Source organism: Metopolophium dirhodum, chromosome 7 (assembly GCF_019925205.1).
Source record: "Metopolophium dirhodum isolate CAU chromosome 7, ASM1992520v1, whole genome shotgun sequence".
Classification (NCBI taxonomy): Eukaryota; Metazoa; Arthropoda; class Insecta; order Hemiptera; family Aphididae; genus Metopolophium; species Metopolophium dirhodum.
This window is the reverse complement of record NC_083566.1, coordinates 35,303,095-35,320,186: the sequence shown is the minus strand read 5'-3', so window position 1 is coordinate 35,320,186 and position 17,092 is coordinate 35,303,095. Positions and strand designations below refer to the sequence as shown.

The window sequence follows — 17,092 nt, the reverse complement described above, 5'->3', positions numbered from 1 at the left end:
CAATGATTGCGCATTCGATAATAAACGACTCTGAGCGGACGAAAGAAAATGTAGGAATCATAAATATGTATTAATAAGTAACCATTAATTGTATATAATATACCATTAGGTGTTTTTAAATTGTATTCGATTCTATGATGATAAGCAAAGCGTTAGAAAAAAAATAGGTTAGAAAAATAAATGTTGGTGGTTATTACTTAATCCCGAGGCGTTAAAAAAATATTGAGGAAATCAAAAAATGGCTTCTTTAAAGTACCATATTGATACAATTTTCTAAAAGATAAGATATGTTGAAATCGAATCACTCTTTCTGGTAGAAATTTGGTTTACAGGATAAAAAAAATATACATAATTGTAAAACCACTAACTTCTTCGATCCGCTCAGAATTTAAAATGAAAATTAAATTGGTTTACACAATATATCACGATAGGTAAATAAAAATCTATTGTAATCAGTGTTCGGACTTATCTAGATAAATTTATCTAGATGAATATCTAGATAATTATTTGTTCATCTTTTATCTTATCTAGATAAATAGTTACAAGGTATCTAAACGTTCATCATAGATAATTTTTTTACTCATCTAAATGAATTCATCTAGATACATTTTTTATTGATAAAAATCGCAAAATTGTACAAATGCATTTAAATATTTATACGGATTCTCAAACCAAGTTTATGGTTTATAAATAACGTAATTATTTTTATTTATTTCATCATTATTATTATTATTATGTTCCTAGTGCCCAACTAAAATATATCTAAATTTAAAACCCATTTAAAAAAAAATTGTATTTTTTTTTATCTAGATAAATATGAGTTAAGTTATCTTTTATCTCTATCTAGATACATTAGAATCGCATTATCTTTATCTTTATCCAGATAAAAAACTACTTATCTAATCCGCACACTGATTGTAATCTACACTTATAATTTATTTGATACAATGTTAAGTAGGTAATTAAGATTTACTAACAACTTTTTACCGCAACAGTCTGAACTCTGAGCACTTTCTGAACTTTTTAATAATTGTGCCCCAAAATGATAACTAGTCTAAGTACCAATAAAATTAAATAACTGACTTGACATAGTATACCTTATACAGTATTTAAATACAACTGGTAACAAATAAACACTTTTCATAATTTTTTTTTATTTTCTTCTTTTTCTGCTGTACAATAATGCATTTATTTATATAGGTATATTTTTAAATCTTATAAAATCAGCTTGAAATATTATATTTAATTTATTTTTGAACCACCAAGGAGAGGAACATTTCACACATAACATTATTATTACACAATAATAATTTAGTACCAATATGATGTATATAGATAGGTTTATAATGGATATTAAATATTGTAGCCAACAATTAATAAATTCTTAATTTTTATGGAAACGACACTAAAACAACATCCATGTTATCAAAAAAAAAGTATACTGCCAATTCATACGAGGTATTTTAAAAACAATTCAGCTACTATTTATTTGATCAAATCAAAGGTGAGGTATCAATAATATTAAATACTGCCGGAATGGTACATAAAACGTATTTGATTGCCTAGTTTGACAACCAGGTACTAGAAAGTTAAATTTAACTAATAACTTTGAGCGATTGTTACTGGATAATACTATTAAATATTTTAAAAGTAATACAACTATCTGATATAGTACTTTTGACTTATAGCGTTTCTAAATTTCTTTGATATTGATAATAGGACGTGAGCAGGATGAGTGTTGTTGACGTTGGACACAGCATCAAAGCAAAAAACCTTAATAACGATTTTGATTTCCTTGAATGGTACCAACCGGACCTGATATATATGGAGATCAAATAACAGAATTTTAATCAAGTACTGAGTAAACAAAAGAACAGTAAAAAGATTATAATGCTTTAGGGTCATCAAAATAATTATAAAACATAACCTATTGAAAGTTGAAACCTATTGTAGATGCTTTGTTTAGGATAAGTGCATAATATATACAATATTATAAAGAAGAATCAAAATATATATCTAGATATTTAGAAAAATAAATGTTGGTGGTTCTTCCCGAGGCATTAAAAAATTATTGAGGAAATTGAAAAATGGCCTCTTTAAAGTACCATATCGATACAATTTTCTAGAAGATAAGATACTATATGTTGAAATCGAATCCACTCCTTCTGGTAGAAATTTTGTTTACAGAATAAAAAAAATAAACATAATTGTAAAACCTATAATTTAAACTTATATCTAAAACTGCATGATACTTATAAATTATAATCTAATGGTCCAAGTTAATAATGGTTAAATTCAATGAAATCTATAAACTTAGGGTCCAATTTGGTCGTACAAATATATTAAATTAATGTCCAATATAATTGTGCATGTTTTGGACGGATTTTAATTTCTAGTGCTAAATAAATTTGTTTTGTATACGTATTAAAAAAGAGAAAGAACACATCAGGTCGTAAAAACAGTCATAAACTTCAAATTGTTTTTTTTTTTACTTTTACCTGAAAGTTTAAAAGTTTGGCCAGCCAGTATTCAACCGAGAGAATTGCGTTGGTTTTACGAGCCAAATGGTAATATTGATCGAGAATTTAGGATATTCCTGAACGAGAGATAGGAATAAATAAGTTTTAAAAATGTTGCGTGTACGTACAAAACTGTGTATAAGGCTGACAAGTAAAAGAGAGATAGATGAAGGTGGCGGGAAAAAGAAGGATAAAAAACTAAAAACAATCACGGAGTTTTTGGATGACTTTTTGGCAAAGTTTTGGAATCTCAATACCTATTTTAAATATACAATCAGCTTCTTTTCGGTGATTTTATTGTATAAATTTATTCATTAGGTTCAAGACAGTAGTAAATATATTTGTCGATTTATGTTGTCAGCCTCAACAACTTATAATATGTACTTTATTATTTAGTATTTACCACAAAATTATTTGTAAATATGTAATCATATTGGACTACAACATTTAACTAATTATTATCCGTTCAATTATAAACGTATACCTAATACATTTATCATATTATATTATACTAGCACCATTAATGTAATAATAATTAATAAATTATAAATACAGTTTTTCCATCAATATTTCTTAAATAAGTGATACACAGTGGCGCATGCAATTAATTTTAACACACAAACAATAATTGTATTGTAAAAAATATATTCCGTTTCCATTTCGACGGATTTTATTTGTTAATTCTTGGGGAAAAAAACTTTATTAGATAATAAATATATAAAAAAAAAATAATTACATTTTTTATTTATTTGATTAAACTATAATTTGATAAGAAACTGTTTCAAAAAGTTAGCCGCTCATGACGAATTTATTCCATTAAAATATTCTTTACAATATTGTTCCCGTCATATCTAAGTAATATATTATAATCATATATTCATATATAATGTATATGTATAACGTTTATGCTGACATATTTAGTATGAAAACCAATTATAATTAAAATGTAAAAACTTTAGTTAGTTTCACTGGAATAAACGAAACGTAAAATTGAGTTAATGATATCACATTTTGTCTGAAAATACTTACTTTTTTATGAAAACCCATTGTCTTTTATAACTTTAAATGAGTTTGTTATTGTTGTTTAAGGTCTCTCCATGACTTTATTATCACTATTAATTATATGTTTTAATAGTATTAAACGATTGGTTAGTGGTTAGTGAGAAATGCAATTATTTAAAAGTTTTAAATAATGAATAAAATATTTATTTAAAAAAGAATTTTTAAAACCAAAAATCTTAGTCATTATAACCATTTCATTTTAAAACAACAAAAATAAAAATTATAAACACATAATTTATCTAAAGCCACGTTTTTACGCACGATTATTTATAATCATCCTATTTTTGTAAAAAAACACTGGCAGTTTTGCAATAAATCTAGTAAAATGTATATCATCGTCCTTGCCTATAATATGTCCTTTAAATATATATTGATATTACAAAAACGTATAAATTGCACTTACATGTATGTACAGTTACGCATTTAATGAAAATAAATGTTACTTGCTTACTTTTTTATTACTAGACGTTTCAGCAAGATGACTTATATCATAATAATATATGTAGGTACTGATAATCATAATTTCATATACTCGTGTAAAAAAAAAAAGAATTTTACATAATAATGAAAATTGATAAATACCATCAATATAGGAACATGGTATGATTTTTATTATATATTATTATGCTAGTGATTTTTATACGTGTAAAAAAGATTTCTATATTCGTACTTCTAAGAGTGTTCATTATGCATCAGATAAAATGATATTATTTAGAGCTTTTAAATATTGTATTAATTTTTTTGGAAATTACGTTCGATGGAAAAAATGCAATCAAACAATATCGTTTTAATGATATTTAAAAATTACACAACAAGAAAATTGTTGTTTTTAATTACTAGCTAGTTACCATTTATTTTCGTTGTTTTTCCGTTTGATTTTCTAATATTATTAATCGGTATAAAGCCTATATGGTTGTAGGTTAATTAGGTACACATGAATAATTTAACTTTATACAATATTATGTCGTATACGGCAAACTCAAAATTAAAATATTTAATGAAACCCTTAGTTTTAATATTACCATTATTTTGTTTAGGTTCCTAATATTATTCACTTACACTATACACCTATAAATTGTATAATGTATGTAAATTATTTATTCACTTTATAGATACTATAGTATTATAATATATACACTTATTAATCATAAATAATATATCAAGTACTTCAAGTACCTATACAGTTTGTTTTTCAAGTAATTTTTTAAACAAATCATCTTTTTACGTATCGAAAAATGATTGTTTTTAAATTCTTTCATGGAGTAAGAATAAAAAAGTGCTTAAACATAATTATTAATAAATGTGTTCACGTCGTACCATTTATTGATTAAACTGTGGCATTATTGTTGATTAAAACACGATTTTACACTTATTGTTTGCACAGAGTAACTAATTCTCGTGGATATAGCCTAATGTATGATAATTATGACTGCAATACGGCCACACGGGGATTACTTACTCAGCAGGAACTGCTACATTTTGTCACGACTGTATATTATGTACACAATTGATAAGCATATTTGGTGAACTGTTACGAACGTGCTTAGTAATGACATTCGACAATTTCGGATTAAGCTTTAAGAAGCCATTTTATGGGTATTTGTATGCACAACAAATTATTCATTTTTGTAAAAAAAAGGGCATACCTACCTTTTAATAAAAAAAAAAAAAAAAATAGAATTATTATTTTTAGTTTTGTTTTTTGCACATGAGTAGGAATAAGAGGGACGATTCGCATTCGTTGGTTAACTATCAATACTACGAGTACAACGTGGTATCGAGTATTAGGCAGTTTATTTTAGCATGACTAATTGAAGTGGTGCCGATCGTTTAAAAACTTCCTGGACACAATACACATGCACGTGTCACTTCGAGTGAACAGGACCATAATAAACAAGTATATAGTTGTATACGCTATTCATGTATTATAGTTGTAGAAAATATAGTTACGTATAATATAAAGCTCGTTGATAAAAAAACATCATGCGATTTTACTACACAAATTTACTTCTCTAAAAACTAACGAGGAAAAAGTTTTATACGTAAAAAGTCATATTCGTTAAATAATTAAAAACCTTTCAAAAGTATTATAAAGTATAAAAAAATGATAGGTCACGTTCCAGTGTTTGGGCACCCTCATAAATATACAACATTAAATTATTTTCTAATTATTATTGTTATTATTTTTAATAAGAGGGGATGTAATATTAATTTATGTATATTATTAAATTAAAAACATTTTATCAGATAATTTATTCGGTTAATTAAGAGTTGGACGAAATAAGTTTGTTTTAATGCTGATAATAATAGCACATTAAAATAGATAACACGCAAATTGTGTAGTAACCAATATTTACCAAATGAAGACGTGACCATAGTTTTTATTTTAAAATTATAATTATATATTAATATTAATAACCATGATTTTGAATCTTTGTATATTATACCTGAATACTTCTTATAGTATCGAATTATCAATTTATTTCACAGGTAGGTTATAAGCTATATTATGTACATCTAAATAATATCATAATCTATATTGTAATATATATATATGTGTTATATAATTTAAAAACTTTAGATACTGCATCAGTGTTGTTTTTATTAGATTTTAGTTCTCGTTATAATATTTAATAACAATTTTACTTTGCCTTTTAAAAAACAACATAAATATTAAAACAAAAAAGTTATCATAAAACTTTAAAACAACTAACAATTTTAATTATGAAATCGACAGATTTTGATAGTTTAAATATACAAACAATAAAGCGAATGATTTAAAACAAAAATTTCAAACATACATTGTTTGGGTAAGGTTTCCGGGCATACTCGCAGCTTGCGAGTTTTACAAATGTAATAAAATAGTAAAGACTATTATATCCGCATATTAAACTTGGATTTCGGTAACATTTATTTCAATTAAATATTTTGTCCAACACCAGTGTATGACAAATAACTATTATGTAACGTAGACGTTTATAAAGTGTATGGCGTCTTGTTTTAAACCTTAACGTCCTTAACCATATCATACGATTTTTGTTTTAAATTCCTAGTTAAGTAAAAATATATATATATTGCTCGTATAAAGCTATTTCATTTGAAAGATAGTCTGTAATTTGGCCATTTGATTTACTGTTGTATCGTGAACCAGCATACGGTGTGAATTCGATAATTACATTAGTCGGCCGTAACATCTGTCTGATCAGATTACTTGGCGGATCCCCGTTTAATGGCATTAAACGCCATGCGTGACTCCTGCTCCCTTATACATAATATTACTGCAATAACACTAATTGGTATACACTCCCGTGACTCTTTTGAATAAACATGATATATTTGTGTATGAAATACACAACTATTAATTTATAATACTTTGCAATTACTGTTAAACACGGAAAACATAGAAAAATAATTTTAATAAAACTTATCTCATCCAGTCTCATCATTACATGTTCATAGGCAGGTACTTAGTTGAACGTGTAATTAAATATTTCCAGGAAGTCAACTGAACATAGTTTTTTCTTTTGATGTATCTGTGTAGGTACTTTGAAAACAAAAATATAGGTATACTATATATATAATATAATTTTTAGTCATTTCGGAACAAATGTTTAAACCACATTAGGTATATTTTTAATGAAGATAAACTGCAAGTCATATATTTAAAATATATTACGCAGTATTTTACCACGAACGTTGGACATTATAAAAACGATTCTATAGAACATATTTTATTTTTCAATTTAAAATACATCAATAAAACTTACACTAGTCTTTAATTTTTAAAATTTGAACACACCAAACTATTTTGGACGGAAAACGATGTAGGTAAAAACTGTTATCGTGAAAAGTACATTCGAAAAATGTTATTATGTTTCAACACACTAGGGGCGATAAATAAAACTACACTGCATTATATCCCAAAAGTAATTTCCTCTGAATGCCTTATTTCAGTCGATATAAACATTTTTGTTAGTTACGGTTTTTTTTTATGTTTTATTAAAAAAAAAATACTACCTGACAGCAAACAATATGATGATGAACAAAGAACATGATACGAAATATTTAATTATTTTGAATCAGAAAATTGTTGGCAATATTTAACAAAAATATCTGATTTCATTTATAATTTGAACAAATGTCAAATATCAAATGAAAAATGTGCCTTAAAACATATAAAACCAATATTTAATAACAGTATAATATATTATATAAGCTATAGGTACTTGATTAAAAGTGGTTTTATACAACTCATAATGTCATCAGCTTAAAATATGAACATCAAAAGTTCCTTTAAAGTTTTCACGATTAGTAAATAAGTAAAAGAAAACTGATTTAAAAATCCACCACTCATTGAAATGGGCATATTTATAAATTTTTAACCCATGTCAGCTTTCTATAAATCGAATAGAAAAGTATAAAGTTGCATGACTTGCTACAAAAATAAAAAGCCACTAATATAATAGAGTACCTATAAATTATGAAACGTTTTAAGAATCTGATTTTATTTGAATTGTTTATTTTATTTTATTATTACACTTTATAATAATATATTTCATACCAAACAATGCATAAATAAATAATGGCTTATATATTTACATTAATACTAAAAATTAGATTTAAAATATTATATTAGACACTATTACTTAATAACTCAATTATTTATTATTTTTTAAAATATTATTGAATCCTACACTCTTCATTTATTAGTCTTCAACTTAAATGTTTAGTGTATATATTATACTATATATTATGCATACTATTATAAAAACTAAATTAATCTAATATCTACTGATGGAGTTTAATATTATATGTACATTGAATCTATGTAAATGCATTATTACATGACAGTATATACACAAATAAATAATATATCATAATATAATAAATATCACTTATACCTAATATGAAACAAAACAAAAGCTTATCAACATTTGAAAACCATTAAAGAATTAATGTTTGAATAATATTATACAATTTCATTACATAATGGCTATTTGCCAAATGTTCGTTTTGAAAATATTCGTTATTATGCCTTTTACTTATTGTTAAACTATAAAATAACGACAAAATATAGTTTAGTATCATCGTCGTGTCATTCGTATTTCATTAATTGTTCAATTTTTTTGAACTGCTACAATTTAATTTTAAATTTTAAATTTTGAGTGAAGCAATGTACCTATGTGTTGGTCGAACAGATGTATTTTTCCTAGAGGTTTTTCTGCGTAATGTGCTCACATATGTCGTAAAATATTTTTTTTTAAGTAGGTAACCGCTTTGCTGTACAGCCTGGTTAGGTATCCTCATATGAATAAACGATTTAAAACGATTACATCATGAAATCTGAAAATAACCACAAGAATTGCTTCAGTACATTTTGGTGAACCAAAAAAATGGATTGAAAATTTCACTGAAACGTCATGGGGTTGAAAGGCATTGGCGCAACTAGGGGGTGGGCTTAGCCCCCTGTCTAAAATTTAGCCCCAAATATCCAAATTTAGGAACAAATATCCCTTGTTGATTTAGATATAAGCCTCCTATAGGTTATTTTAAATAAATAGTTTTGTTAGCCACCCCAGAATTTTAACCCTAGTTGCGCCTATGTTGAAAGGAATATCTATATTGAATTTCAAGTTCAATGGTTCCCGAGATCATAATATATTACAAACTGAAAGATTTATTTTTATTTATATACATGATTATCATTATTATATTATGCGATTCGTCTTTTACCAAAATAAATTCAACCTACCGCATAACTAATAAAAAAAACAAACTACTAATAAGCAATATAATGAAATATCCTTAGAAATATAGGCTCACAGGCCGTCATCGCTCAGAATCGTTTTCCATCGTATACATTGATTTATAATTTAACTCATCTATCACAAAGGTCTACTCAATATGACAATATTTACTGGACACCTACTGTAGAGCAGAATGGTTTCCCCGGATTTTTTTAGTACTGTCCACTTAAAATACGGATCGATAATTCCCGGGAAATGATGAAAATGTTCGACATGAAAAATGTCGATGGATATGAAAGTTGTTTTTACCCATATTCATTTTGTACGATTGAACAGAACCGACGCCATAGTCATGGATTTACATTTCTCACATCGTTTAACACAATATCCTGAGCGCGCGCCAAAAGCAGGTAAAAATATTTGTCTGTAGTATTGTTACTGTATGTTACGACTTTTTATATCATACGGAGTTGGTCGAATAAAACGATTTAACAAATGGGACGGTAGAAAGTTATAAATGAAAAAAAAAAATACCATCTGACACAAGTATCAGTGGGTTTTGTTTGTTATTTGTTTCATTACCGCCCGGGGCCAATATCAATTAATAATCGCAATATTCGCAAATAAGCACAGAATAATATAAAAAAAATAAACATCATTAATAATATATCATTTGAATTTGATTGAGTTTGAAATATTTTATAGATATATATTTTGTATGGATTAAATATTATACAAGGATCGTTCCAAAAGTAATAGCTTACAACATTTTTTAAAATTCGAAATTTTTTATATTCTTATAAAAATATATGTATACAGACTGCAGTATACACTCATGGTTTAAATCGATACACTTGGTGTACGCGCAGATTTTTAGCATTATTGATGTATAATTATTAATACTTAGTGATTCTTTTAACAACAAACACTCATAATTTTTACATTTTTTTTTACTTAATTTGAAATTAGATAATATGAAACAACATTTAAAAAAAAAAAATTTCATTTTTGCAATCGATATAATTTTTAGATCGTAATAAATTCAAATTATGTGAAAAAAATATTTTCAAATAAGTATGTAAAAACTTTTTCGAGATAATATTATCGTTTCACTGTTGTAATATTCACTCTGTTTACATAATTTATATATATATATTATATAACGTGGGTACATATAGCCAAGACTCCCAAGAGCTACAACGCTCGGTAGTACTGCACTATTAAACATATTTGGAGAAGAAGAAAGCCAGAAGAAAGTTTGAGAGGGAAAACAATATACGAAATATGATGGAAATCTGCAAATCGTAATATATAGAGTACCTACACAATATGAGATCGGTAACGTCGCGGCGGCGACTTCGCGTTTATTATTGTACACAAAATATTAAATAATAATATAATATACTCGTGTGTGTGTGTGTGTGTGTGGGTGTGTGCGTGTGTGTGTGTGTGTGTGTGAGGGTGCGGTTCGCGACGGTAAGTAATGAGACCGCGGCTGTTGCTGTGCGCGACGGAGAAAGAAAAATAGAGCTCTTCCGGACGGAAGTTAAGCCCATATAATAATATACGCGTGCACACAACAGTGCCGGGCAGATGGGGTGGTGGCCGGTGTCGTGGATTGACCGCCGAAGACAAATGAAATAACAAACGAGTACACGTGTCTAAGTATAAGTCGTCCCGTCGGCGAACACCGACAAGGAAAAAACCCCATCGCCCGGAGATTGATGATGTCCGTTGGTCCCGGCACCGTCTCTTGCGATTTTCGAACTCGTCATTTTTTCCGCGAGTGTAAAACAAATGCCGTTGCCGCCCCGCGGGGTAGGTCTCCGTCTCCGGCAGAGTGAAAACAATAATTACAAACTGCAAACACATCATAATATCGTGTGCCCCATACTGTACACATAAATATATAATATATATATAACCTAATTTCCCGGAAGTCCCCTGTGACGATATCATTATTATTGTTATTATTATTATTATTATCACCATCATCCTAGTCGGACGGCGTATATTGATAATAACGATGATAATAATAATGTAACGTCGATTTCCCTCTATAGCCACAGCGAACAAGGTTTCCTACTGTTGTTATACACATAAACAATAGCAATATTATACGTGTATAATGTCTATAGTATTATATACAATTTAATTACTAGCAAAAAAATGATAACGTTACAAAACCGCTGTGTGCTGTACACAGCCTATGATACGAGCGTGTACGCACGCAGTAAACGAGGCTATGAAGTATATGAACGATGAAGCACCAAAACGCAGAGGGGTTCGCTGAAGGCGTGGGCACGTTCGATGGTACATCAAGTCCTAGATATTATAATATATTGTGGGTTTTGAGAAATTATTAATTTTTAATCTACTTTTTGAGACTGTACAAAAACCTGTCAACCCGTATTATAATTTAACGTAGTTTAAAAACCGTAAAATATTAACCGCTTTCAAAAATCAAAAGTTTTATTTTTACTAGATTAATTAGATGTTTCCGACAGCCGAATAATCTAATAATTTTAGCAGAGCCCCTCACGCCACGTAGGCAATAACAGTGTCGAAAAGTCCTGTCACTTATATAACTGTAGTCGCGAAGAGTGGCTTTAGAATTCTAGAACTGCCGTATACCTGGTATATTAACTACTGCTGCGATTGTTCACCAGCCTATATAGGTAGGTAGGAAATACGTCAGTCGACGTTTGGTAGTATCTTCGCTCTCGGGACGAAGCACGTAAATCACACAAAAGGCATCTTGCAGCACGAATAACCGACGGCGAAAAACCCCGTTTTACGGGCTCTATTATTATTATTATTATTACTTTTTCCGTTATCCTCGCTTACCCCGACCGGAAGCTACGCGCTTGCGGTGTCGACGGGTGTACGGTTGCGGCCCCGGGTATTATTATATAGTCGTTTAAAACGGGCGAGCGAAGGAAAATCGTCTTGGGGGAACTTAACCATACAATATCTCGTGTAATATACGCGCCGTGGCTAGACATAAATCATATCTATGCGCTTTCACGGGAAAAGGTTTGAGTATCACGCCGACACAGACACAATATAATAATATTAGGTATTTGTAATAGGTAGGTACACAAATCCGTTGTGATTGACTCTCTATATTTTCTCGGTGTCGCTTACTCGTCTTGTTCACGTTTGGATATTATTACACGTATCGCATGTAAAAACATTAAGACAAGTGATAACACAACGGTAGGTAGGTACTGTGAAGAACGTTCCTAAGCTTCGTCAAATTAAACCAATTATATATACCCCCGTCCCACTTGTAAAAATTATCGTTGCACATTCTACTAATAATTGTGCGTATGATGAAATTATTCCATCTACAATTTGGGCTATTATTGTTTATTTTCCCACGGTGACTGCATATGACATACATATAAAAAATAATTATATGCGTTTGTCTAGAAAATACATGCATGCCATGCAGCCATGGCTAAATCAGGGGCGTCATTTCAGTTTTTTTATTGTTAGGTTAGGTTAGGTACCAACATTTTCGCAGGCCATTTAAAGTCATTGCCAGGCCACAATCATGGGCCGCTTTTTTCAGGGTGGCATGGGGGCATAAAATACGTCCTCTGTCTCGTTCTTTGCCTTCTCTGCCGAATGTGGTCGACCGCCATTGCTATTGTCCTATACACATCCACAGTGCTCTTCCCCACCTCTCCTTTATTCACTCCAGCTATTTTCTTATCATTCTCTATTCTATCTAACCGCATTTCCATAGCCACCTCACTACCTCTAAATCACCCCTCCTCGTCTATACTATAATATTATAAAGAGGAAAGATTTGTATTTTTGTATGTTTGTAACGAATAAACTCAAAAACTACTGGACCGATTTCAAAAATTCTTTCACCATCAGAATGCTACATTATCCCTGAGTAACATAGGCTATATTTATTACTAGAAAAAAAATGTATATCCTTACTAAAACTTCAATAATACCCAATATAACCCAATATAAGTATACCCTAGTATACCCCTTTTTTTGTATGTACGCGCATATCTCGAAAAGTATTCAACTGGTTTTAATACGGGTTTTACTAATACACCAGTTGAGTCACGGAGAAGGTTTTAATATACAATTTGTTTTGGGAAAATTAATTGGGTGGTCAAAATGAATAACTAAGTATTATACCTATATATAAAAATGATTGTTTGTCTGTATGTCCTTTAAGCATTCCTAAACGGCTGGACCGATTTTGATGAAATGTATTGTGTGTGTTTGAGTGGTTCCCTAAATGATTTAGATTAACAATTGGACCCGTTGTGGTGGATAGAGCTCTACTACGCTCAATAATTTTTACCTCCCCCGGTAAATATATCCTAGGGTATAGTTACCAAGGGTAAATATATACTAGGATATTTTTACATCCCCTGAGGGATACCCTCCCCCCTACCCCCAACACGACATTTTTACCGGGGGGTAACTATATCCTAGGATATATTTTATACCCCTCCTATAACACTATATTTTTACCGGGGCGTAACTATATCCTATTATATTTTTGCCGGGGGTAAATTCAACCTAGGATAATTTTACCCCCCTTAAAATTTTACCAGGGGTATAAATATCCTAGGTTATTTTACTCCCAAAAAAATATATCCTAGGTTTTTTTTACCCGTGGTATAACTATACTAAGGTATTTTTACCAATGGGGGGGGGGGGGGGGTAAAAATCGCCTGTTACACCGATAGGTTCCAACCGAGGAAGTGCTTAAACAGAGATTTTGAAATTTACGATAGACATATTTGTTTATAAATAGTTGCTATTGATTATAGGAGAAATAATAAGTAGTATAAATTAGTATTTAATTTGTATATTGGTAGCCATTAGTTAATCAGGCAGATCAAGCATGCGTGCTATCCAATTTTCGTACATTGTCTGCTTAATAGTATGCGTGATTTGCACTTACTGCTGTGAGTTAAACCCAAAAGGAGTTGAACAATCATAATGCACAATAGTGCGAATGCACACCCTCCCCCAATTGACGCCCCTGGGCTAAATACTCTGGTATGATCTCAACTTAGACAAAATATGTTAAACATGTTTTTATTATTACTATGATTAATTATGACGTACCTAAGCCTGACTGCTCTTTGTACTGGACGGTATCAACAAGTAGACAGCGTGACGCGTAGCATAGATGCACAGGATCAAGTTGAGAACATAAAAGTGTGTTTAGCCATGACAGTAGAGTGTATAGGTATTACCTACGTGGACCTAAGATATAAGATATACCTACCTATTAGTTATTACCTGCACAAACCTAATACATACAACATAGGTAGGTACCAACCTAATTGATGATAAGTGATAACGAATATTTGATACTAGTCGTTCAAGGTACCTAGCTAATAATAAATTATTTATCTTCGATTTCAGCTTGAAAAAGCTACATATTACACATGTAATTATTTGTATAGAAATCAATATTAAATTCGTTTAAACTTTGAACTCATATTGATATTTATTTTAAATACTCGGAGAATCCTGTACAAGCTCAACGAACACATTTTTTTGAATAAAAACAAATATATTCATTTCTTAGTATATATTTTGATTTGGATCAACATCTCAATAATGAACCAATTTGGTTTTACGATTGTTCTGGTTAAATAAGTTAAAACAAGTTTCAAAGAAAATTATTAAAATAGTTTATAACGTCATAATAGCTTAGATTAAGTATAGCTAATTAAAATATTTAACATGATAATTTATCACTTATCTGAATATCAGTACAAAAAAGTCAAACGTACCTACTGTACTGCAGATTACGAGATGTATAAATGCAGGTGTGTATACCAGACCAGCACATGTAGAATATAATAAAATATATTATGGTGTATCATATACAAATATTGAATATAAACGCATATAAAATGAATATAGGTACACTAAATATGCATAACACTTACAAAACACAGTAATTGTATCGTTAATATAGGTAACTATAATGATTATTAATTAATAACTAAACTTCGGTTTTCACCTCCAGATTAAATCCGAACAATATTATATAGTTGCAATTTTCACAACCTCTAAATGAATTGGGTGTGGTTTGGCGTATAATAGTTTTCAGACATTTCGGGGTGAACGATTCCATTGAGCTATTTTTCATTATATACTATAAGTAGCTTTTTAAGGATTTTCCGTATTATTTCATGCCCGAGAGCTTATAATATGTACGCAATATGTTTTATACATTTCACAGTCGGCTTACAATATTCAATCATGGAAACCGCAGCCGCCGCGGCTCGTTAAGTTTTAGAATAAAGCGGGAAAAACGAAAGATGAATAAATGCCACGTTTATTATAATTATGTAGAAACGCACTCGGTCGTATTATTTTTATAAAATAATCATAATAATAATAACAATAATGTGCATACATCGACGATAAAAAGTCATTGTATCGTGGCGTCAAGGTATACAAACGTTTATGATTTTTTAACCGCTGAAATCTCTCTGGGGAGCGATCCGCCTTCTTTGTTTCCCGGTTTCGAATTACATACAACAACCGCATTCGTGGGTAGTATTAAAAAGCCGTTTACCGTTAAGGGTTGCATACCAACACATACGCAATCGCTTTTAAGGGTTAAATTGGACGGAATTCCGAGAACGTAGATATCTTGCCGGTTCCTATTGCGTTTGATATTCCGTGCGTTCGTTTTGATTATTTACACAAACTCCCTATACCTATACGCTTTTAAACGTTTGTTTGAATTGACGATTATCAATAAATTAAAAATGCTGCATAGTATAAAACCGTATTATTGGTGTGTCGGGTGGATATATCTATAGGTACGATTGTACGAACAACATTCAAACACAATTAGGTAAAGTGTATGAGTGAACTTTATTATTGGGTTACCGCGAAAATCCCTTAAAACCGTCTGATTTAATATGTACATAACGAATTCGATCTCATTACAACAATAACGCCAAACTGTCATCAATTATGTACGAAAACTGCTTTAAAATTCTTCGTTCATCAATCATCATCTACATGCATCACACACATTATAAACTCATATATTTTATTATTGTCTCAGAAATTGGTTTCGACGATAAACACAACAATGTTATTTGGTTATTCAATTTAATTTACTCACGATCGCGCTATAAACTGCAATCGTTTATTCATGGAACGATGTAAGCTTTTATATTTTGATCGAAAAAGTAGGTTGTTTAAAATTTATACATATTCACAATTCGCTAAAAACGGATGAACGTAAAATCTATACGAACGAGCCACTAAAAAAAAAACAATTGATATATAATAATATTATTTAAATCGCTGACATAATAAATACATTTGTTGTTTTAATTAAGTAAAAGTGCATTACGTCCTCGGTGAAGCTTAATATAATATTATTAACTATTATAATGAATATGCTGACAAAAAACTTTTTATATTACGACTTTTTTTGGTATGTAATAAACTTTTTTACTTACAATCTATCAAAAAAATTACAACATCCATAAAATATTCTGATAAGAGCTGTGAGTTATTCGGCCACCCTATAGGATGATTTCGTCTACGTCACTGCCAAGACAAAGGACATACTTAAGTTTCACAAATTGTGAGCCACCCGTATAACTAGATAACCATAATATTATCTTTTAACGGTAATGCGAGCGCCGCGATTGTTTCAGTTTATTAATGACTAGCGAAAATATCAATTTATCAAATGCTTTTATGCGCCGTACTTGATGTCCCAACTCCATCACA

The 17,092-nt window shown here is 29.7% G+C and overlaps 1 protein-coding gene across 3 annotated transcripts in view; it reads right to left on the bottom strand.

The window, feature by feature from the left end:
* The window catches only part of LOC132948461 (cell adhesion molecule Dscam2), a 78,219-nt gene that overhangs the window by 44,164 nt on the left and 16,963 nt on the right, over positions 1 to 17,092 (bottom strand). The window contains exon 1 of one of the 3 annotated variants that reach the window (XM_061018914.1): positions 8,761 to 8,887. The exons of the other annotated variants lie outside the window; for them this stretch is intronic. The gene's annotated coding sequence lies outside the window, so the exon portion shown is untranslated. Of the gene's footprint in view, positions 1 to 8,760; positions 8,888 to 17,092 lie in introns of those variants that run through there. 3 annotated transcript variants of the gene reach the window in all.